The sequence below is a fragment of the Phyllostomus hastatus genome, unplaced genomic scaffold (genome assembly GCF_019186645.2).
Source record: "Phyllostomus hastatus isolate PE091 unplaced genomic scaffold, TTU_PhHast_1.1 phas_contig_80, whole genome shotgun sequence".
Lineage (NCBI taxonomy): Eukaryota > Metazoa > Chordata > Mammalia > Chiroptera > Phyllostomidae > Phyllostomus > Phyllostomus hastatus.
In genome coordinates this window covers 3,092,062-3,117,365 of record NW_025333960.1, presented here as the reverse complement: position 1 = coordinate 3,117,365, position 25,304 = coordinate 3,092,062, and the positions used below count along the sequence as shown (strand labels likewise).

At 39.9% G+C, this 25,304-nt stretch overlaps 1 protein-coding gene and 1 pseudogene across 1 annotated transcript in view; one reads left to right on the top strand and one right to left on the bottom strand.

Moving 5' to 3' along the window:
• The window catches only part of CHCHD6 (coiled-coil-helix-coiled-coil-helix domain containing 6), a 337,119-nt gene that overhangs the window by 95,118 nt on the left and 216,697 nt on the right, over positions 1-25,304 (top strand). The window lies entirely within an intron of this gene.
• LOC123826195 lies at positions 2,769-4,072 on the bottom strand (annotated as a pseudogene).

Genomic DNA, 25,304 nt, shown 5'->3' with positions numbered 1-25,304 from the left:
TGCCTACTCTGGACATGTCTTATAAGTGGAATCATACATCATGTGGTCTTGATGACTGGCTTCTTATTTAGCATGATGTTTTTCAGGCTTTATCTGTGCCACAGGCATGTACTGGTATTGCTAAATAACATTCCATTGTATGCTCATACCACATTTTTTGTACCTATTAGTTGAAGGACATTTGGGTTTTTGCACTTTTTAGCAATTTTGAGTAATGATGCTGTGAACATTTGTGTACAGCTTCTTCTGTGGATGTATGTTTTCATTTCTCTTGGGTATATACCTAGGACTGGATTTGCTGGGTCATATGGTGAGTCTGTGTTTAACCTGTTGAGAAATGCCCAGATTGTTTCCCAAAGCAGGTGCCTGTCCATTTCACTAGCAGTATATAAGGGTGCTAGTTTCTCCACATCTTTGCCAGTATTTGTTATTATGTTGTTTTGAGTATAGCCATTCTAGTGGGTATGAAGTGATATCTCATTGTAGTTTTGACTTCCATTAATGACTAATGGTATTGAGCACCTTTTCATGTGCTATTGGCTGTTTATATATCTTCGTTGGAAAAATACCTATTCGAATTCTTTTCCTATTTCTAATTGAGTTATTTATCTTTTTTATTATTCAGTTGTAGCAATTCTTTGTATATTTTGGACAGTAATCTCTTAGGAGATAATGGTTTATAAAAGGTGTCTTTTTACTTACTTGATGGTATCCTTTATTTGTTTTTTATTAAATTTATTGGGGTTACACTTGTTAATAAAATTATATAGGTTTAAGGTGTATAATTCTGTAATATAGCATATGTATATTGTATTGTGTGTTTACCACCCCAAGTCATGTCATTTTCCATCCACCATTTATCCCCACTTTAGCCTCTCCTGCCTCCCCTATTCCTACTTCCCTCTTGTAATGACCATGCTGTTATTTGTCTGTGAGAGTTTCTTTTTCTTTTTCCTTTTTTTTTTGCTTAATCTTTTCACCTTTTTCACCCAGCAGCCTACCTGCCCCTCTCTGACAGCTTAAGAATCTGTTTCTACTTTGTTTGTTAGGTTTTTTTGTTCATTAGATTCCACATATTAGTGAAATCATATGGTATTTGTCTTTCTCTGACTGGCTTATTTCATTTAGCATAATACTCTCTTTACATAATGGAATACTACTCAGCCATAAGAAAGAAGGAAATTTTATGTTTTGTAATAGCATGGATGGATCTTATGGTATCCTTTAAAGCACAGAAATTTTTTATTTTTTCTGAAGTCCAATTTAGGTGTTTTTTTCTTTGTTGCTTTTGCTTTTGATGTCACATCTCAGGTTCTGGATATTTACACATATAGTTTTTCTAAAAGTTTTATAGTTTTAGCTCTTAAGTCTATGTTCTACTTGGATGAAGTTGGGATTTGTTTTTATTTGAAAGAAAAAAAAATGATTCCCCAGGAATCTTAACAAAGAAAAGGGACAGTTCACACTCACAACGAACACCAGGATAAACAATTACAGGTGTATTGACTCCAGTCCTGTGTCCATTTCCTCAAAGAGCAGAGGTGGGAAGGAGACAGTTGAAGCAAATAAGCAATTCTATAAAACAAAGGCTTTAAATCCCTACAAATATGATTAAAGTCTAAACTTCTCTTTTCCTTTTTAAAAAATGTTTAATATGACAAAAGGCCTGCTTTAGTGACACACTACTTTTACCAGAAAATAACCCTGATACCCCTATGTCAGTAACATGCTCAACCTGTGATCAGCCATCTCACATTTTTAAGACCCTGTGAGTATGTATATGTGGGTCTTTAAACCAAAGCTGCAGAGCTCAGTGACTGCTGCTATAATGTCCTTCCAACCAGCGTCCACTCCTTTTAGAAGGGTGGGCAGGGCACAGTGAAGCTCTTAAGTGGTAACTTGGGAGTAACAGCTCTAAAGAGCCAACTTTTCAAGCATCTTCACCCATACCCCCACTCAAAAGGAGACTCTTATTTCTAATCAGACTATTTGTTCAAATTGGCTCTCAGTGACCAGAATGAGTTTTCTCCTTTAGAAAAAGCACACATATCTGCACACCTGTATACATAATTTTTGTTTTTGCATTTAAATATAAAAATACTACTTTGTTTCATGTTATAAATGGAGGACCAAGCAGTGAGAACTTTTTCTTCTAAGGCAGCCTGTCCATCCCATCCCTTTGTACTGAGCTTGTCTTCAAGTGAGAAAATTTAGCCCAAGGCAAGGGAAGCGCCACACCAGGATAAGAGGGCATTTTCCTGCCTCTTCCCACTCTTTCCTTACTCCTGATTCTCACTTTTTATTAGAAAATTGATTATAACCTTTTAAGAAATGGAACTTCTCACCAAGAGGGGAAAAATAACCACAAAGTAAGCCCTCTACTACTCCCACTCCCTTCAGCTACCATAAAGACTAAGTCCTTCCCCTCCCTTCACAAATGCTTATTGTCTATATAGCTATGCCTATTAGGTAAACACACCTGATTAAATGGAAGCAATGGTTATGTCCCTTCCCCACTGCCACACACACTAATGCATTAGAAGGCTTTAGTAATGGGGGAAAAAAGAGGATATATGTGTGGAGAGATTAAGAACTTGACCTCTGTATCCTGGCCAAAGAAAGCAAGAGATATTAATTGGACATGAGGCATAAAAAAAGACCTTGATATTCTACCCTTTGAGTTACAGCTATTGTAACAGTTGAAGGGGGTAGGAGTTAGAGCAGGATGAATAATTAGAAGGGGTTCACTGGTTGCAAGTTTAGTACACTTAGTTTTTATACTGGAAGGGCTCATTACCAGTTTTGTTTAGAGGGCTTTTGTCATTGCAAAGGGGTCACAGCTGGCAGAGGGGCAATAGTCTTGTCTTCAAAGTAACCTTTTTTCTCTTGGATGACAGTCCAGGGAATGTGGATGCTAGTGGTGTGGTTGGCCATGTCAGCAGAAAAGTTGTTGATGTTGGACATTTTGTGGAATCTAGTGAGGCAATGGGCATTGGTCAGAACTCCTCTTGGGATTAAAGGATTGCATGTGGTACTGGAGCTACTTACTTAGTCTCTTGATGGAATCAGTGTACTTTAGACTGTTCTCCTCTCATGTGGCCTTGGTAATGAAGTTGGTGTGGCAGCCTGCATCATTCCACTTCCCAGGAATGGGTTTAAGATCAAAGGTTTTTGTGACTCCAAAGTCTTCACATATTCAATACAAGATGAAGTGGGCCAACCCTGAGGTGATCTGCCATATCAGTTCCTTCATAGGGTCCTATATGGAGTTCCCACTGGGTAGGTATGACCTTGGTGTTTGCCCTCACAATTTTGATACTGGCACACAAACAGGCCTGGCAGTGAGCCTCCATAATATTTCTGCCATAGTCTTTGTCTGCTCTCATACCACAGTAGCCGGGCCTGGAGAAGCCACTGGAAGGAAAGTCAACCAAAGGGGTTGCCAATCAAAGTATATTCCTTCTCCATTCCAAACCAGGAGTGCTGATTGTTCACCATGACCATTATCTGTTTACAGTTGTCTCTCCAGGCTTTTGGTTATACTTGAAGACTTCACAGAACACTGGCTTCTTGGGGTCCTTGTAGAGAGGGTCCCAAAACATGTCAGCAGAGACAAGGTAAAATTCACTGTTGGGGCCTTCAGACTGAAAAGAACTAGTGCCATCAAAATTCCACTTGGGTTATGGCTGAGTGGCTCAGTTGAAACATTGTCCAGAAGGCTGTGGGTTCAATTCCTGGTCTGGGCATATACCTAGGCAATGGGTTCAATCACCCAGTTGGGGTGCATGTGGGCGGCAACTGATTGATATTCCTCTCTAGCATTGATGTCTCTCTCTCCCTCTTCTTTTCTCTCTAAAATCAATAAGCATATCCTTGGGTGAGGATTAAAAAACTGAAAATTCTGCTTAGGCAACTTTTCCATACATTTGTCTAGGGTCCAGGTCTTACAAAGCAGTTCTTCTTCAGTACCATCGATCCAGATATAGATAGCTTGGACTTTATCCCTCTGACACAGGAATATGTAGACCTGCTTGATGCCTTTCTTTAAGTCGGAACTCACTGAGGTAGCCATGGTGGAAGATGTTCTGGGGGATTGAACATGTGGCAGGGTATGTAGGCTGTGAGAGCAAGGTGCAGAGAGGAGGCCTGGGTTGCTGTTCAGGTGCACCATTCTTCTCCCATCCTTAGCTCTCTATTTTTTTTTCCTGCCTCAGTAGGTTATAAACTGCTTAGGGAAAGAAAAAGTCAGGTCTTATTTGTCTCTATTCCCTTTAGCATGCAGCTCAGTGTATAATATATACTGGACTTCTGAGTAAATCAGAGAGAGCAACAGAGGCCTGATTAATGAGAGTGTAAGAAAACATATCTCCTGTTGATTCTCAAGGGTGTCCCAGACCCTGCCAATGAGCTTACATCGCTAATACTGTAATAAGCAAATTGTATAGGGATTACTGAAAAGGATTTTCCTTTTCAATTTTAACTTCTTATTTAAAAATAAAGTCTCAGTATGATGGTTTAAGTTTGCATCAAGTTCTGACACCAGTGTCGCTCATAGTCACAGGGCATCCAGTAGTCATACCAGTGTCCGTCACAGCCACAGGGTATCCAGTCCTTTTTAATGGAGTGCACATGTCAGTCTCAAAAGTTTTGGGGGTCTAGCTATAAGAATTTAAGAAAGTTTTATTTTCATTGTATCCACTTTTACATGTAGCTTCCATTAATTGCAAGTGGTAATGATTTTCCATTTTTGCTAGTTACATGAAGTTTTAAAATCAATTTAAGGAAAAAAGCAAAGGTAGATTTTTAAAGAAATATTAAATATGGTGATACACAGATGTTGCTAAAATCACCAGGGTGTCCTCGAATAATGAAAGTTAGGGAAACACCTAAAGGAGGGTTTACCTTTGTTATCTATTTATTTTTTCACTTTTTATTTTTATTTTTGAATGGATGATACACTGACTTGACTCAAAAGTCAAAAAGTTCAAAAGACATACACCAAAAAGACCCTCACTCTATTCCTCTAGCCACCTGGCCCCTGCCTTGGGGTAAACTTATTGATTTCTTACATATCTCTTCAGAGGTTGTTGATGCATACACAGAAAAATCTGCCTATGTGATCTTTTACTACTGCTTTACACAAATGATTCCTTACTCTGCCTGGATCTCCCTTGCCTTGAAGGTAGTTCTTGGCCTGGGGTAGTCTGTAAATTGCTTGTGACCCTTGACTATCCCTATTTCTATAGTGATGTCTCAAACATTTAATATATTAGAAAGACATGTTAAAAGGCTATGATCCTAGGCAATACTAATGTGTGTGGATTAGGACTGCTTTTGGCTGTAAGAAAAAAGAATATCCAATATGAGAAGCTTAAACGTGTAAGCAAATATTATCTTCCTCTAAAAGAAGACTGGTCCAATGGTGTTTGAGATAAGGTGGCTTTTCCATAGTTCTGTGGCCTTACATTGAAATCACAGGGCATATAGTCCTCACACCAGTGTCCCTCCCAGTCACAGGCATCTAGTCCTCCAACTAGTGTCCCTCATACTCACAGGACATCTAGTCTTCACACCAGTGTTCCTCACAGTCATGGTCATCCAGTCTTCACACCACTGTCCCTTGCAGTCATGGGTTTCCGGTGCTCACACCAGCATCCCTCCCAGTCACAGGCATCCAGTCCTGATATCAGTGTCCCTCCCAGTCACGGGCATCTAGTCCTCACCAGTTGCTCCTCACAGTCATGGGCATCCAGTCCTCACACCAGTGTCTGCCACCATAATGGGCATCCATTCCTCACACCAGGGTCTCAAACAGGAAGGGCTAGAGTCGTGGATCTGTTTCTTCATTTAGGCAAGACTTTTGTCCAGTGATTTACACATATTTGTTTGGCTGGAACTAGTATGTATAGCCATGTTAGACCAATCACTGCAGTGGAGGCCAGGGTTACCATGAAAGCTTGGTTCATGATTGGTTTAGGTCTGTCACAGTTTCCTCCCAAGGCTTGCAAAGGGTTGATTTTCCTGAGATTAGAGGCTTCCACCTTCCACAAAACTGGAGAATTAGCAGCCTTGTGGAAATGGCTGTGGATGGCCAGTGCACAGTATCTGCTGCAGGACTTTATAGGGATGCCAATGGAAGAGTTAAGACAGATATTCTTGCTCAGAGAAGTCTCAGGTTGCACATTCATTTCTGAGCTCAAGGACAAGGACAAGTAACTGATTGGGCCTGAAGCACTGGCAGTGTGGAGCCACAAATACTCATTCTTGCCCCAAGTTTTGTGCAGTAGAATTAGATCCCAGAGTTTTTCTTCTTTTGAAGTTTTTTACCCCTGTGACTTAACATCCTTTGGGAGAACTCTTTGTTCCAGTCTTCCTGTTAGAAGAAACCAAAAATGCCTCTGCTCCCTCCTGGCCTGTGTCTGGATTCTTAGAGTCTGGTTGAGCAGCTGGTCATCAGCCAACTGGTTAGAACTGGAGAGGGGGTGCTTGAGTGGACAGAAGATGCTGGTACTTAGAAGATGCTGGCTTGCCCTGTTTTCAGAGCCCAAGTTGGAATTCTTGTGCCCATGCTGAGAGCCCAGTCTTTCCAGTTTCATCCTCTCCTACTTCTCTGTTGCTCTTTTTTCTTTCCTGTCCTTTTCTCACTCAACTCTTTTTCTACTCTTTCCTTTATAGCCCTGTAGAATTGAGAGCTAGAGGCCCCAAGGTCTTTTCTTTCCTTTCAGTGTGTACAACTTTAGGGAGCCCTGTTGTTTTCATCAGCTGTGAAGGGGAGGGGCACTATTGAGCAGGTGGAGACTTGGGGAAGATTGGAGGAAAGTCACAGGAATGAGAAACAGAGGTGGAGATCCTGTGTGACAGCCTAGTCAGGGGAGTTGGAAGATAGAGGGACCAGAGAAGGCTGGGATTTGTGTGTTCAATCCTTTTGTGGCTCTTTGTTGGTGTTCATAAAGCAAGAGGCTCCTGGCAAGGAAATGAACAACAAGCCAATGATTAACTGCCCTTTGTTTTAATTGCCCTTTTTAAATTGTAATTATATCACTCACCAGAACCCATGAACATTAATTCTCAATTTACAGAGTGAGTAATTGAATAATGAAGGGGCTGCCTATTTGTTGTGCTCTGTTCTTGCCCTTGCATTTCTGCAATGCCAGGCCCTTCTGTCTCTCTTAGTCTTTTGGTGATGCCCACTTCCCTCGTGATTTTAGTGCCTGTTTTGACTGCCTCATGGCAACCCGTATGGCATCACTTTTTGTTGACAGTGGATGGGGCCTGGGCTGATGTCACATTCTCTAGAGAGAAGGGAAAACAGCCATTTCTGACTGCTTTTTATTAATTTCTCTTCCAGCAACAAAGTCTGCTCAGCTAATTTAGGCAAAACAACATGAACTTTTTAGGAGGATATCAGGAAGCTCAGAGTCCAAGGCAAAGCTGGAGAAGCAGGGCCTTGAAGAAGAGAGCTAAAACCAGGGTCTTGGTGGGACACTTAATCTCTGTAGGACAGACATTAGGCAGTTAGTCCCTGCAGGACACTAGGAAGAGACTGAGCTTCAGAGTTTCTAGTCTGTCATTTCACACTGAATTGATTCCAGTTCATGAGTCAGTCACACACTTGGCAATGGAGAGTGGGTCATTTTGACTGTGCCCACTTTACCAGAAGCAGGAATGTTTGGTGGGCATCCTCCAAAAGTCCCATCTTCAACCTCTGAATGTTCACCTCTTTTCTGTCACAGAAGAGAGTGTGCCCACTATAGGAAGGGGATACATAGGGAGGAAAGCTTAGCACCACCTGGGGCCACAGGTCTGCATCAGCAAGGCTCTGCCCTTCCTTTCTTGTGGACACCATTTTGCTTTTTTTTTTTTAATTTGCAGTCTTATTTGCTGGCCTTGGGGTCCAGGAAGATACTCTCTTCAGATGACTACCCTGAACTTTCCAGTAATATCATTTTGTGTATGGCACTGGGAACTCCTGAGCAGATTCATTGTCATTTTGGACCAGGTGTGTAAGAAAGACCTTGTCTTTTTTTTTTTTTTAAGATTTTATTTATTTATTTTTAGGGGGGAGAGAGAGAGAGAGAGAGAGAGAGAGAGAGAGAGAGGGAGAGAGAGAGAGAAACATCAATGTGCGGTTGCTGGGGGTTATGGCCTGCAACCCAGGAATGTACCCTAGCTGAAAATCGAACCTGGGACACTTTGGTTCCCAGCCCGCGCTCAATCCACTGAGCTACGCCAGCCAGGGCTAGAAAGACCTTGTCTTTTTAAGGAACCTTGTAGATGTCCTTATGCTGGATGTGCTTCCCTGATACTTTCTGTCTCTCAAAACAGTCACTTACCCTGTTTGGTATGATTTTTCTAGTCGTGAAGATATGTGGTGTGGAGCCACATACACCTTTTTGATCAGCAACTGTCATTTGTAAATTAACAGGCTGTGTGAAGGGTGCAGGCTGGGGCCATGGCATGCTGGCCTCTACTGTAAGTGGGAGGGAGGCCTCTCTGGTACACACTGCAGTCAAATACATGATTTTGGTTTCTTTGTTAAGGAACTGAATCAGAAAAGATAAGTAATTCAGTACTTTTCAGAGAGAGTAAAAGGGCACTCTTATGAGTAGGGGAGTGATGTAGACTAAATGTTTGTATCCTCCCCAAAATTCATATAAAATTTGTATGTGGAGACCTAATCTCCAGTGTGATGATATTTGGAGGTGGGGCTTTAGGGAGGTGATTACATCATGAAGGTGAGACCTATGAATGGGATTAGTGCCTTTATAAAAGGAACCTCAGAGAGCTTCCTTGCCCCTTTTATCATGTGAGAAGAGTGTCATTTATGAACCAGGAAGCAGGCCCTCACTAAATACCAAATCTGCTGGTGCCTTGATACAAGATTTCTAAGGCTCCAGATTTGTTTGATTTCAGACTTCTATATTTATTTATTTCAGAAATAAATTAATTTTGTTTGTAGCCCAGACTATGGTATTTTTTAAATAGTCCAAACAGACTAAGAATTTAATTGAATTTCTTCAGATCCCCATAGATTCATTTTTTTCTTGATCTCTCTTGGGAGATACCATGCCTTTGTACAGAAAAAGTCTTGAAAGCTGCCTGCAGGTTTTATGATTGCCAGTGGATATGCTAACCACAAACAGGATAGGTAAGAATCTGAATCCATTTTATAGCCCCTGGCCTTATGGTTTTCTTCTCATCAGTGATTCTTGTCTTAATTTGACATAGGAAACACAGCTTAGCTTTGACCTCATCTCCATATTCTGCCTTTAAGTTCTTGAGCAACCTTTTCCCTGGCCACAGATTCATCATTGTTTTGCTCTTTTTGCTCTCTCTTTCCTCTGGAACTTTCTCTTTGCTTTCATTGCATTCTCAAAACTTCCTTGTTGTCCCAATTCATTATCTCTGGTATCATTTGTGTTCTTACCCTGGGAAGACCCCAATTAGCATGTCAGGTTTAATGTTTCCTTTCTCTAGTGCTCAGTATTAGGCCTATGCCCAAATTGGAGTGCTGTTGGAGAAAACTCAGGAGCCAATGTGTAGCATGTCAGCCCAGTCTCAGTGCTGCTGCACAATGTAGCAGCACTGCTCCCTGATCTTCCTTGACTGCCCATAGCAGCTTTTTCACAGCTCTTCTCACCCAGGTACCCCTTATTCTCAGCAAACACCTTTGCCTTGCAGCTCACTGCTCACTGAGGAAGGAGGCCTTCCAATTTTAACTGTTGCTGCTTCTTCCTTTCATATTAGTGTCTCAGATTCTTCACTCAGCATGGTCCCCCTTGAACTTGTGATCTTGACTGGATCCTGAGGAAAGGTCTTACCTGGGACTTTTCATCTGCCATTGTCATTCCTCTTGCTTTTTGTTTATATTTTTCCCTCCCCACTGACTGCTTCTCAGCTTACTGTTTCCCCATGATTCCCAAAGTACCCTATTGTTATTAACTTGCTTCTAGTGTTGTAGAAACTATGCATCCTACTATTGTCCTTGAGATTATGCTTATATGTTTTAAAATGTTTAATTTTGAAACAAATTTAGGCTCACATAGAAGTTTCAAAAATAGTATAGTGATTCCTATGTGCTCTTCCTCCAGTAATGACATCTAAGATAACCATAGTATGGGGTCTCTCAACCTCAGCTCTATTGATATTTTGGGCTGGGTACTTCTTTGTTGGATGGGAGGGGGTGGCATTGTCCTTTGCATTATATAATGTTTAGCAGCATCCCTAGCCTTTACCCATTAGATACCAGTGGCAGTCCCTAGGTGTGACAAACAAAAGTGTCTCCAGATGTTACCAAATGTCCCCAGACCACCCAGTAGAAACCTGCTCTGTATTAATTTCCTATTAAAGCTGTAACAAGTTACCACTGAGTTTGTGGCTTAAAACAACAGGGATTTATCCTCTTCTAGCTCTTTAGGTTCAAAGTCTGACATGTGTGACTGGATTCTCTGCTTAGAGTCTCCAGGGCTAAAATCAAGGTATCATCTAGGGCTTCAGTTCTCTTTGAACATTCAGGGGAAGAGTCTGCTTGCAGACTCATCCTGCTTGTTGGCAAAATCCAGGTCCCATGCTTTCTATTTGGCCATTCTTTTTTCAAACCAGCAGCAAGTATCTAGTTCTCATGCTTTGAATCTGCAATTTCTTTTTCTACCATCAGCTAGAAAAACTTTTGTGCTTTTAAGGGCTCATGTGGTGACATTGGGCCCACTGAATAATCCAGGATAATATCATCTGAGTCACAGTTCCCAGGGATTAGGGTACAGACATCTTTGACAAGCTGTATTCTGCCTGCCAGGCACTGCCCAGTACAGTGACCACAGCTGGGAGATAGACCTTGCTACAGCACATCAATGAAGTTTCTACATGCACTCATTGTTTTTTATCACTATTAATCTTTGGTTAACATTATGTCAAATTTTACCTACATTTTCTATATGTCATATTATATATGTACACACACACACATATACATACAGGTATACATATACATATTTTTTTTCACAAAGTCATCACCACGATCAAGGATGCAGATTCTATTTCATCAACTCCAAAGAAAACTCACCTACTTTAATCTAACCTAGCAATCCTTAATGTCCTCTCTGTGAGCAAAATTTTGTCATTTTGAGAGTGTTATTATGTAAGTGGAATCATATAGTATGTCACCTTTTGAGACTAGCTTTTATTTCACTTAGTATAATGACCTCGAGATACATCCAAGTTATTGTTTGTATTAATAATTGGGTCCTTTTTATTACTGCATAGTATACCTTTATACAGGCATACCACTTTGCTTACCCTCTCACCTTCTTAAAAGACATGTGAGTTGTTTTCAGTTTTTTTTGTTGCAAATATAGTGAATGTCTATGTATATGCATGTACAGTTTTTTTTGTGTAAACCTAACTTTCATTTTTACACCATAAAACAGGAGTGGGGTTGCTGGGTCACTTGGTAAGTGAATGTTTAACTTTATAAGATGCTGCTAAACTGTTTTCCAAAGTGGCTGTACCATTTTACATTGTTACAGCAAGGTATGAGTATTTTACCTTTTTATACTGTCATACTCACAGTATGAGAACTGTCAGTATTTAAAATAATTTAAAGCATTTAAAGTAAAAGAGTGTCAGTAAACAATTAACTGTTCTAATACAGGGTCTAGTACAAATGCCCCTTTTTATTACAAAAACTTTTATCACAAAATCATAAGCATGATTCTGTAACATAACAATATCACACTCAAGCATACCATATGACATTTTAGGTGAAATGTTCAAATTAAAACTGTAAATTATTACAACCATATTATTACCCTACCAACTGCACTCAAGTAGGTGTTACTTTTGCCAGACCCTGCACATAAGTAGTGTTATCTTATTGTGGCTTTAATTTGCAATTCCCTAATGGCTAACAGTGTTGTGTATTCATTCATGTGCTCATTAAGAATTTAGTATTCACCTCGCCCCATACATAGTTATTACAATATTATTGACTATTTTCCCTAAGGAGGATCATCTAGTTCTCTGTGACTATTCTGTAACTATGAATCTGTATTTCTAACTCCCATCAGCTTTTTTACCCAGCCTCTCAACTCCCCTCCCAGCTGGCAACCATCAAAATGTTCTATTTTATGAGTCAGCTCCTGTTTCTCCTGTTCATTTATTTTGTTCTTCAGATTTCAAAATAAGTGAAATCACCTGGCATTTGTCTTTCTCTGTCTGACTTATTTTGCTTAGCACAGTACTGTCTAGGTCCATTCAAGTTGTTGCAGGTGGCAAGATTTCATTATTTTTTATGGCTTTCTCATTCATATTCCATTGTATATGTTCACCACGTCTTCTATATCCATTCATCTATTGATGGACACTTAGGTTGCTTCCATATCTTAGCTATTTTAAATAATGCTGCAATAAACATATAGATGTTTATGTCTTTTTAATTTAGTGTTTTGGGTTTTGTTACAGAACAACAAGGGGGGGCCAAGGGCGATATGCAATTACCAAAAGGAACCCCCCAGGTTCGTTATGTCCACCGCCAGACGAAAGACATTTCTTAATGCCAGAGATTCATGAAAAGGAAAGGAAATGTTTATTTAATGCTGTACAGACTTAAAGTAGTAACCTAATGTCTACATCAAAATCCCAAAGTCCCTTAAAACACCCACAAACACACACAGTCCTTCCTTCCCCCTTTGCTCAGCCTGAGATACTGTATCTCAGGAAAAGAAATAGAAGTCTGTGGCTCAGGCAGCCCCCGGTTCTTTCTAGTAATCCGCCTTGGCTGGTAGGCCTCCTTCAGTTCCTAGCACCTCAGTTGTGTCACCGGGATCTCAGCTAAAGCTGGGTGGTGGTTCCCCCTTCTAAAGCTGCAGGGGTCCCCACTCTGGCAAAGCCAGAGGTTCTCTCTCCATTGCCCCAGCCATGTGGTCCTCTCTGCACAATGGCTGCGAGAGTCCCCACTCTGCTAAAACTGCATGGTTCTCCCCTCAATGGCTGCAAGGAGGGGGGGTTGCCACTCTGCCAAAGCTGAGTGGTGGTTCTCTGCTAAAACCACATGGTGATTCTCTCCCACAGGGCTGCGGGAGTCCCCACTCTGCTAAAGACTGAGTGGTTTTCCCCTTTCCACTGCCCCAGCCGCGTGGTTCTCTTTCCACAATGGCTGCTGCCTCTAGGTTTAAATCCCCGCGCCAATCCTCCTCTGAAGCCCTATTTCTGACTCCTCCTACCATCAGTTACACCTGCCAGCACTCTCATATCCTTCCAGCCTTTCTGGGCTGCCATTGTGAGTCTGGGCAGGCATGGGCCCATGTCATGGAGCCAATCTTCTCCAAGCTCCCACGCAGGTGCTGTAACTCGGGGGACCTGCCTCCCAGTTACATCTTGGTGGGGAAGTTACTTCCATTCCCCTGGCTCAGAGCATGGCCACAGCTATTTAACGTATCTGTGCAAACAGCTAAAGGTTATAGATATGTTAAATGACCATGCCAGTGGTTAGCTACAAAGCTGTTGCTATGCAAAACAGCTCTCAGTGGGCCTGCTCCATGTGTCCCCTCCCCCAACCCACACCTGTAGGGGAAGGAGTGAGGACATCCTAATATTTCCTGGACACCTTGAGTTCTAGACCCCATTCCAAATCCCTATTTGGGGCCCCCCTCTTGGCTGCACCCTGTTAGAGTTTCTTCAGATGAATACCAGAAATGGTATTGCTGAGTTCTTCTTTGTCTCTTGTTATAGCCTTTATTTTAAAGTCTGTTTTGTCTGGTATAAGTATTGCTGTCCTGGCTTTTTGTTTGCTTGTTTTTATGAAATATTTTTTTCATTCCCTTATTTACATTCTGTGTGGGTCTTTCAATCTGAAGTGAGTCTCTTTAAGACAGTGCACAGGAGTGGATGTCAGTAGGTTTACAGTTGTTCCTATGGAAAGACATATAATACAAGAAGAAACTCCGTTTCGCCTCATCACAATTCTAAACCTACTTTTGCCCACCCTGCATGTAAGGGACTTATGTCTTTTGATTGGATCATTTAATGTGTTTGCATTTAAAGTAATTGTTGATAGTTATGTATTTATTGTCATTTCATTATTCATATTTTTTATCTCATTTTTTCTTCTGCTTAAAGGAGACCCTTTGACATTTCTTGTAATATTGGTTTGGTGGTGATGAACTCCTTTAGCTTTTTCTTGTCTGGGAAGCTCTTTATCACTCCTTAAATTCTAAATGATAGCTTTGCTGGGTAGAGTATTCTGGTTCTAGGTCCTTGCTTTTCATCACTTTGAATATTTCTTGCCAATCCCTTCTGACCTGCAAGAATTCTGTTGAGAAAATAGCTGACACTCTTATAGGAGCTCCCTTGTAGGTAACTAACTGCTTTTCTCTTGCTGCTTTTAAGATTATTTCATTGTCTTTAACCTTTTGCATTTTAATTATGATGTGCTGTGGTGTGTGCCACTTTGGCCTCATCTTGTTTGGGACTCTCTGCACTTCCTAGACTTCTTTGTCTATTTCCTTAACCAGGTTAAGGAAGCTGTCATTTTTTCATGTAGGTTTTTAATTTCTTGCTCTCTCTCTTCTCCTTTGGCACCCCCATGAAGTGAATGTTGGTGTGCCTGCAGTTGTCCTAGAAGCTCCTTATACTATACTCATTTTTTATTGAATTTTTTTATTCTTCTTGACATTGTGATTGGGTATTTTCTGCTTCCTTATCCTCCAAATCTCTGATTTGGTTCTGTTTCATTTACTCCACTGCTGATTCCCTGTATTCTTCATTTCTGACCGGTGCTTTTTTATGTTTTCTATCTTTGTTTTTGTGTTTCCCATGTCCTAAAGTTCTCACTGAGTTCCTCTACTCTTCCCTTAAGTTCATAGAACATCCTTATAACCAGTGTTTTGAACTCTACATTTGATGTATTACTTGTCTCCATTTTCTTTAGTTCTTTATCTGGAGTTTTGTTGTGTTCTTTCATTTGGAACACATTTCTTTGTGTCCTCAATTTGGCTGCCTCCCTGTGTTTGTTTCTCTGCTTAAGTAGAGCTGCTACATCTCCTGGGCTTGGTAGAGTGGCCTTATGTAGTAGGTGTTCTACAGGGCCCAGTGGTGACACCTCCCTAGTCATCTGAGCTGGATGCCTCAAGTGCATCCCCTGTGTGGGCTATGTGTACCCTAGTGTTGTGGTTGAGTCTTGAATTTGTTGTCATGTAAACAGAGGGATTTACTACTAGGCTGATTTGCTGCAAGGACTTGCTGTGACCACCTTGAGGATCAACTGTGGGTTGTCTACCCCCATGGAGCAGAACTCACGTCAACAGGGCTCAAGTGCCTGCCAATTTCACCCCTTCAGTTTGTTGCTTGTGGAGGTGATTGTGTAGTGCTCCAGCATGGTCTGAAGCTCTCCACTGAGTATGCTGGCTTTGAGGCCTCTCAGGCCATAAAGGCCAAGTTCAGCTGGTGCCTGTGCCCTGCGTGGGGCCACCTGACATGAACTATAAAGTAATTGCAGATGGCTGCTACTTCTGCTGGGCTTAGAGACCTAGCTGATGCTAGTGCCAGGCCTGGGGCCAGTTAGCATGAGGTACAAGGTATGTAGAGGGGCAGATGCTATGCTGCTTGTTTTAGAGGTTTTAGGAAAGTAGGTGGCATGAGCAATGATGGTCCATTTGTATGAAAAAATCACTGGGAAGGGCTTGGCTGGGCTCACAAGTTGGATCAGCTAGGGTCTCAGTGCATCACCAGGGCTGAATGAACTGAATTAGCTAGGTTGGTATAGACCAGAGGTGTCAAACACATTTTCACTGGAGGCCACATCAGCCTCATGGTTGCCCTCAAAGGGCCAGATATAATTTCAGCTCCTTAACAGTTAAGGAGTAGTTACATTTATACATCTTAAAATTATTTCATCCCTTTGAAGGCAACCACAAGGCTGATGTAGTCCCCAGTGAAAATGAGTCTGACACCCCTAATGTAGACTCAGGTATGGTATCTGCCTGCCAGATCTGTATGGGGAGAGCTCAGCAAAGGAACAATGGCCTCTGCCAACAGTTCTCTCTGGGAGAAAGCTGCTTTTCCAGCTCTCACCCAGATGCCAATTCATTTCTCTCAATGTGCCCCTGGTGCCTTTTGAGCTACTGCCCGAGCACTGGACCTCAGAGTAAGTGAGTCTGAATAAGCTCATGCATGGGCCCTTTAAGAGGAGTGCCTGGGAATCCAGTAGCCCTTCATCTCACTCAACCACAATCCCCACTGGTTTATACAGCTAGATGTTGTGGTGACTTTTTTTCCTGGCACGGGAACTCTGGGCTGGGAGTTCTGATGTGGAGTCAGGACCATTCCATTTTGCATCTTTGCTACTCCTACAAGTCTGTATATGGCTTTTTCTTTATATGATTAGTTATAGAACTTCTGTTCAGCTAGAGTCAGGCACTTCTGAATGATGGTTGTTCTGTTGTTAGTGTAATTTCTGATGTGGTTGTGGGAGTTTTTGAGTGGCATTTACCATCTTAACTGAAAGTCTCTGAAGACTTTTGTAGGTGTTTTTTATTTATGTTGAGGAAGTTCCCATTTATTCCTAGTTTGCTGAGAGGTTGTATGATGAATGGTTGTTGAATTTTGTCAGATACTTTTCCTTCAATTGATATAATCATGTGGTTTTCTTCTTTAGACTTCTAATTTGGTGGTTTACATTGGTTTTTGTGACAATTCAACCAGCATGGCATTTCTAAAATGAACTCCACTGGTCATAATGTATGTATATATACAGGCATGTTTGTGTGCACATACATATGTTAAATACATTAAACTAGTATTTTCTTTAGGATTTTTACATTTCTTTTCATTAAGTTATTAACTCTTGGTCTTTAGGGGTTTTTTTTTGTCTTTATTTGATTTTGGTATTAGGGTTATGCTAATCTCATAAAATGAATTAGGAAGTGTAGCTCCTATTTTCTGGAAAAGAATGTATAGAATTGCTAACACTTCTTTTTGTAGTGCATGAAGGAATTTGATAATGAAATAATTAGGACCTGGAGATTTCTTTATCAAAGGTTAATTATGAGTTCAGTTCTTTAATAGTTACTATTCAGTTTATTTATGTCATCTTGGGTGTATTTTGGTTGTTTGTAGTTTAGGAGAAATGTTTCATTTCATCATAGTTGTTGAATTGATGTGTAGATTTGTTTGTAGTATTCCCTTATTTACGTAATGTCTGTGGGGTCTGTAGTTATATCCATCTTTAATTCTTTATATTGTTAATCTGTTCCTTTTTTGTCAGTTTTACTAGAAGTTCATTAGTTTTACTGATCTTTTCAAATAATCAGCATTTTTTAAAATTACAGTTTACATTCAGTATTATTTTGCATTAGGTTTCAGTGGTTGGACAGTCATGTACTTTACAAAGTGATACCCCCTCCCAATATTTCAAGTAACCCCTAGGCACCATACATAATTATTACAGTATTCTTGACGATATTCCCTTTGTTGTACTTTACCTTCCTATGACTGTTGTGTTAACTTTGAATATTTCTGATTTATTTATTTTAAATTTTTGTTCTATTCCACTTGTCCCAATTTTCCTTTGTTGCACTCCCCTGTTCTGCCCATTCTCCACTCCCACAATCAATCCCCACTCTGTTGTTCATGTCCATTGGTCATTTATATCTGTTTGTTGATTAGGCCCTTCCCTTCTTTCCCCTCGTATCCCTCTCCCACATCTCCTTTGGTCCCTGTCAACCTGTTCCTTGTTTCCATGCCCCTGATTCTATTTTGCTCACTTATTTGTTTTGTTCATTAGAATTATCTTATAGGTGAGATCATATGGTATTTGTGTTTCACTGTATGGCTTACTTTACTTAACAAAATACTCTCCAGTTCCATCCATGCTGTCACAAAAGGTAGGAGTTTGTTTCTTCCTTCCTCCCTCCCTCCCTCCCTCCCTCCCTTCCTTCCTTCCTTCCTTTGTTTTTCCTTTCTTTCCTTCCTTTCCTTCTGCTGCATGGTATTCTATTGTGTAAATGTACCACAAGTTTTTGATCCACTCATTTACTGATGGGTACTTAGGCTGTTTCCAGCACTTGGCTATTGTAAATAATACTGCTCTAAACATAGAGTTGCATAGATCCTTTTGAATTGGTGTATTGGGATTCTTAGGGTATAATCCCAGCAGTGGAATAACTGGGTCAAAAGGCAGTACCATTTTTAGTGTTTAGAGGAAATTCCATAGTGTTTTCCACAGTGGCTGCTACAGTCTGCCTTCCCACCCAACAGTGCACTAGGGTTCCTTTTTCTCCACATCCTCACCAGCACTTGTTATTTGTTGATTTGTTAATGGTGGCCATTCTGACCAGTGTGAGATGGTATCTCAATGTGGTTTTAATTTGCATCTCTCTGATGTCTAGTGATGCTGAGCATCCTTTCATATGTCTGTGGACCCTCTGTATGTCCTCTTCAGAGAAGTGCCTTTTGGGTTCTTTACTCATTTTTTAATTGGATTGTTTGTCTTCCTGGTTTTGAGTCATATGAGTTTTCTGTATATTTTGGAGATCAAACCCTTGTCCAAGGTATCTTTGGGAAAAATGTTTTCCTGTATGGTTGGATCCCTTTTCATTTTGCTGATATTTTCTTCAGCCATGCAGAAGCTTTGGAATTTGGTATAGTCCCAAATTATATATGTTTAGTCTGTCCTTTTTTTCCCTTGCCCTAGAACAGGGGTGTCAAACTCATTTTCACTGGAGGCCACATCAGCCTCGTGGTTGTCTTCAAAGGGCCAAATGTAATTTCAGCTCCTTAACAACTAAGGGGTAGTTACATGTATGCAGTCCTAAAATTATTTCAGCCCTTTGAAGGCAACTGCAAGGCTTATGTGGCCCCCCATGAAAATGAGTTTGACACCCTTGCCCTAGAGGATATATTGGTGAAAATATTGCTGGGTGGGATATCTGAGATTTTCCTGCCTATGTTTTCCTCTAGGACTTTATTGGTGTCACAGCTTATATTTAAGTCTTTTATCTATTTTGAGTTTATTCTAGAGTCTGGTATAAATTAGTGGTCTAGTTTCATTTATTTTCATGTAGCTGTCCAGATCTCCCAACACCATTTGTTGAAGAGGTTGTTTTTACTCCAGTTTATGCTCCTACCCACTATGTCAAATATTCATTGCCTATAGAGACATGGGTTTATTTCTTGGCTCTCAATTCTGTTCCATTGATCTATGTGTCTGTTCTTACATCAGTACCAGACTGTTTTGATTATAGTGGCCTTGTAATATAGTTTGATATCAAGTATTGTGATGCCTCCTACTTTGTTCTCTTTATCAAGTTTGCTGATCCTATTCAGGGTTCTTTTTGGTTCCATATAAATTTTTGAAATATTTATTCTAAATCTGTGATGTATGTCATTGGTATTTTAATGGGGATTGCATTGAATCTGTAAATGCTTTGGGTAGTATGGACATTTTGATGATGTTAATTCTGCCAGTCCATGAACACAGTATATGATTCCATTTATTTTTATTGTCCTTAATTTCTTTCTTTGGTGTTCTGTAGTTTTCTGACTACAGGTCTTTCACCTACTTGGTTACATTTATTCCTAGGAACTTTTAATTTTCTTGTTGGTATAGTAAAGGGGATATTTTTCCTAATTTATCATTCTGATATTTCATTGTTGTACAAAAATGCCTTTGATTTCTGAACACTGATTTTGTATCCTGCTGTTTTGTCAAATTCACTTATTAGGTCGAGTAGTTTTCTGGTGCAATCTATAGGGTTTTTATGTAGACTACCATGTCATCTGGGAATAATGACTGTTTTGCTTCCTCCTTTCCAATTTGGATACCTTTTATTACTTTTTCTTGTCTCATTGCTGTGGCTAGAACTTCTACTACTATGTTGAATAGAAGTGGTAAAACCTGACATTTTTCTCTTATTCCTGATCTTAAGGGGAAAGCTTTTAGTTTTTACCCATTGAGCATTATGTTGGCTTTAGGTTTCTCATATTTGGCCTTTATTATGTTGAGGTATGCTCCCTCTGCTTCCACATTGCTGAGTGTTTTTATCACAAATGGGTGCAGTACTTTATCAAATGCCTTTTCCACATCTATTGATACAATCATGTGATTTTTGCCTTTCCCTTTATTTATATGATATATTATGTTTATCGACTTGTGAATACTGTACCATCCTTGCATTTCTCAGATAAATTCCACTTGATCATGGTTTGTGATCTTTCTTCTGGATGCAGTTTGCCAGTAGTTTGGTGAGGATTTTAGCATTTGTGTTCATCAATGATATTGGCCTGTAGTTTTCTTCCTTTGTTGTGTCTTTACCTTGTTTTGGGATTAGGATGATGCTGGCCTCATAAAAAGAGTTTGGGAATCTTCCCTATTCTTGGATTTTTTGGAATATTTTGAGATGAAAGGCATTAGCTTTTCCTTAAATGTTTTGTACAATTCTCCTGTGAAACCATCCAGTCCAGGGCTTTTGTGTGTTGGGAGCTTTTGATTACTGCTTCAATTTCACTGGCTGTTATTAGTCTGTCAGGCTTTCTCCTCCTCCTTGATTCAGTTTTGGAAGTTTATGTTTTTGTAGAAATTTGTCCACTTACCCAAGTTGTCCAATATCTTGGCATATATTTGTTCATAGTAATTTCTTATGATCCTTTGTATTTCTGTGTTATCAGTTGTAATTTCTCTTTTATTTCTGATTTTGTTTGGGTTCTCTCTCTCTTTTTTTTTCTTGATGAATATAGTTAAAGGCTTGTTAGTTTTATTTATCTTTTCAAATAACCAGCTCCTGGATTTATTGATCCTTTGAATTGTTCTTTTATTCTCTGTGTCATTTAATTCTGCTCTGATCTTGATTATTTTCTTCCTTCTATTCACTCTGGGCTTTGCTTGTTGTTGTTCTTGTAGTTCATGTAGTATAGGGTTAGGTTGTTTTTTGGGAAATTTTCTACCTTTTTTATGTAGGTTTGTGTTACTATGAACTTCCCTCTCAGGTCTGCCTTTGCTGCATCCCATGGGTTTTGTGCTGTGGCATGTTCATTTTCAGTTGTTTCCAGAATTTTTTTTATATCTTCCTTGATCTCATTATTAATGTAGTCATTATTTAATAACATGTTATTTGAATGTTTTTGAGTTTTTTTCCTTGAGATTGGTTTCTAGTTTCAAGCCATTGTGATCCAACAATATGCTTGATAAGATTTCAACTTCCTTGAGTTTTTTTGAGACTTGTTCTGTGACCTACCATGTAGTCTATCTTTGAAAATGTTCTATGTGCATTTGAAAAGAATGTATATTTTGCTTCTTTAGGATGAAAGGTTCTATATATATCACAATTATGTACAATTGATCTAGAGTGTTGGTCAATGCCACAATATTCTTCTTGATTCTTTGCTTGGAAGATCTCTCCATTGTTGACAATGGGGTGTTAAAACCCCCTACTATGAGTATGTTTTTGTCAATATCTTTCTTGAGATCCTCCAACATTTTCCTTATATATCTTGGTTGTCCTATGTTGGGTGCATGTATGTTTACAAGGGTTTAATCTTCTTGCTGGATTGAAGTATTATATGGTATCTTCGTCTCTTTTTATATCCTTTGTGTTCAATATATTTTGTCTGATATAAGTATTGCTATGCCAGCTTTTTTTTAATGTCCTTTTGATTGCAATATTTCTTTCATCCATCACTCTCAGTCTGTGTAGATCATTGTTCTGAGGTGGGACTCTTGTAGACAGCATATATACAGGTCGTGTTTTCTTATCATTCAGCTATCCTTTATCTTTTGATTGGCGCATTTAATCCATTATGTTTAAGGTTGTTATTGATAGGTAGTTATTCACTGCCATTTTTTTCTTTGTACCTGTGTTCCCCGCCTTCGTCTTCTTAAAGGAGTCTTTTTAGCATCTCTTGAAATGCTGGTTTGGTGGAGATGTATTTTTTTAGACTTTTTTTGTTTGTTTGGGAAACTCCTTATTTTGTCTTCCATTTCAAATGAGAATCTTAAATAGAGTAATCTTAGTTGTAGGTCCTTGCTTTACATTACCTGGAATATTTCTTGTCATTCCCTCTGGCTTGTAGTGTTTTTGTTGAGCAGTTAGCTGATAGGCTTATCGGGTCTCCCTTGTAAGATCTTACTAGCAGTTTTTCCCTTGTGTCTTTAAGATTCTCTTTGTCTTTAAATTTTTGCATTTTAATTATTATGTATCTTGGAGTGGGCCTTTTTGGGTTCCTCTTGATTGGAACCCTCTGTTCTTCCTGGACTTGAGTGACAGTTTCATCAATTTAGGGATATTTTCTGTTATAACTTTTTCAAATAGGTTTTATGTCCCTTGCTCTTCTCCTCTTTCTGGTATCCCTATGATATGGATATTATTATGTTTCATGTTGTCCTACAGCTCCCATAAGCCCTCTTCATTCTTTCTGAATATTTTGTTTTGTTTTGTTTTATTGCTCTGTCTGGGAATTTTTTTCTACCTTGTCTTCTAGCTCACTGATTCAATCCTATGCTTCATCTAGCCTGCTTTTAATTCCTTCTGCTGTGTTCTTCGTTTCAGATATTCTTCATTTCCTCCTGGCTCTTATTGATAGTTTCTGTGTCCTTTTTCATGCTAGTGTAGTTCTCAGTAAGTTCCTTGTAGCTTCCCTGGAGTTCTTTGTAGTTCTCACTGAGCTCATTGATCATCCTTATCACCATTATTTTGAACTCAGTGTCTGATAGTTTGCCTCAATTTCATTTAATGCACTTTCTGGAGATTCCTCCTTTCCTTTCAGTTGGGGATTCTTGGTCTCCCCATTTTAGGCGACTCTTCTTGTTTGTTTCTGCTTCTTAGATTGATGTGCTTTGACTCCCTGTCTTCGTGGTGTGACCTTCTGTAGTAGACCTGTGGGATTCAGTGGTACAGTCTTCTTGATCTCCTTAATGTGATGTTCTTGAGATATGCTTTATGCCTTTTATGTGGACTCTTGTTGTACTTGGATTTTGGTTGTTGTTGGGTTGTTCTTAGGAGGGTCCTTCCCTCTGGCTGGCTGAGAATCACTCCACCCACCAAATCTTGTATGCTGTTGTACAGGTGCTGCTGGAACAAAACCAATCAGCTCAGGAAGCACACCCATACCCACAAAATTAACCCCCATGGACAATCACACTGTCAACAGCAAATGAGCCAGTATTAATAAAACTGTAAAGACCTTAAGACTATTATAAGAAAGGAAAAATGCATGTGAGATGACTAAATGAAAGAAACATGATTTTGAGAGGTTAGAAGGAGGAACTAAGAGTAGGAAATAGTGACAAGGCAAAGAGAGAAAGAAAAATTTACATCATAAATAAAAAAGGGATGGAAGAAAGCAGAATGGAGCAAGAGAAGGGAAGCATATAGTATTGGATTTAAACAGAATTAAAATATACATATATTAGTGAGAGAGAGAAGGAAAATAAAGGGAATCAAGTTGGAAAAAAAGATCCACCACAGTGCTATTAACAATGAGCAAAGATTAATATAGGTGGGAGGGGAATAAGAGGGAAAAAAGAAAGAGAAGAGCTTAAGCCCTGGCTGGTATGGCTCAGTGGATTGAGCACCAGCCTGTGAAGCAAAGGGTCACCAGTTCGATTCCCAGTTAGGGCATATGCCTGGGTTGCGAGTCCAGGTCCCCTTTGGGGGGGGTGTGTGAGAAGCAACCACACACTGTTGTTTCTCTTTCTCTCTTTCTCCTTCCCTTCCCAGCTCTCTAAGAATACATAAATAAAATCTTTAAAAAATAAAAGGAAGAGAAGAGCTTAAGAGATGTCTAGAGGAAAAGGAAGTTATTTTGAGATGATAGAGGGAGAGGGAATAATAAGAGTGAGGAAGGAAAACCAGTCTAAGGGAAAAATTAAATTTAAAATGAAAAAAAAGAGGGCAGGAGAAAGGCAAAATGGAGTAGGAGAGAGGAATGGTAAGATTTGAGATGTGAAATACAAAAATAGTGAAGATCTAGAAATAAAGTTGGACAAAAGGAAAAACAACCACCATATCTACAACTGACAAGCAAAGATTGATAAAGGTGGAGAAAGGATAAGGGTATTTTAAGAATGAGAAAAAGAATGTGAGATGACTAATGACAAGAAAAATGGTTTTCAGAGGCTGGAGCGGGGAGAAATTGTTAGAGTGTGAATGGAATCAAGTCATAGGAAGAGAGAAAATAAAATTTAAATGAAAGTAAGAAGAGGAAAGAAGGAGGTAAAATGGAGTAAGAGAAGGGAGGAACAAAATATGAGATTTGAAATAAAATGTAATATAAAAACTAGTGACTTAATATGCACAGACTTGAAGCACAAGAAATGAATGTTAAAAAGCTATGCAGGAGAGCAAATCATGAAGACCATGCTGAAATTCGTCTCAGTGTTTTTTTTTTTTTTTTTTTTTTCCTGGATCTGCCCCTGGTGATGTCAGCTGGTATCCTAGTCTGGCCCTGGACTGTCTTTTTGAGACTACCAGCAATCCACACACTGTGGCTGTCTCCTTCTGTTATTAATCTAGTCAATCTCTAATCAGCAGTCAGGCTTAAGCACTACACAGTGAGGCAGACTAACTCCTGCAGGCAGGGCCATTGCTTCCCCTCAGGCCGATGCCAGATGGAGTGGTCTGTCTGAGCAAGATGGCTCCTTCCGTATGGGGAATGACGTAGTACAGGGATTCTGGTGGCTGCTCCCTTAGGTCTTTCCTCAGAGCCACCAACCTCAGACTCTTCTCAAGTATCTGTAGTCTACTCAGGCCTCCCTTTGATGGAGCACAAATTAAGTGGCTGTAAATGAAATTATGTGTGTTAGCTCTTTAAAAGCCTCTGTATGACTTTAAGCTGTCTCTTCCTGGTCGATAGAAACTCTTCCACTTTTCACAGCTGAATATTATGTGGGTTCCTTTCTTGGCTCTGGTGCTGTAGGCTAGGCAGCCCAGTTTAGGATTTAGTCCCCACACTCCTGGCCTCTGAATTTCCTTCTGGCACTTGAGCTGCTGCCTGTGGGAGCCCAGCCAGCTGTCTCGCATCTCCTCTGCACTCAGTACAGATAACGTTGTGGTGAAGTGGTTTCTTCTGTCTGTCTGTGGTTATAAGGCTTCTCTTCAGCTATTCCATTATTCTGGATGATTTCTCTACAATTTAGTTGTAATTCCAGATTAGTCCTGGTAGTAGGTTATTGTTGCTTGTACTTACTCCTCTGCCATTTTTAATCTTCTTCCTATGACTGTTTTGTGACTGCCATATTGTACTTCTTAATTCCTCAACCCTTTTTACCCAGCCACCCAGACCTCCTCCCCTCTGGTAACTATCAGTCTGATCTC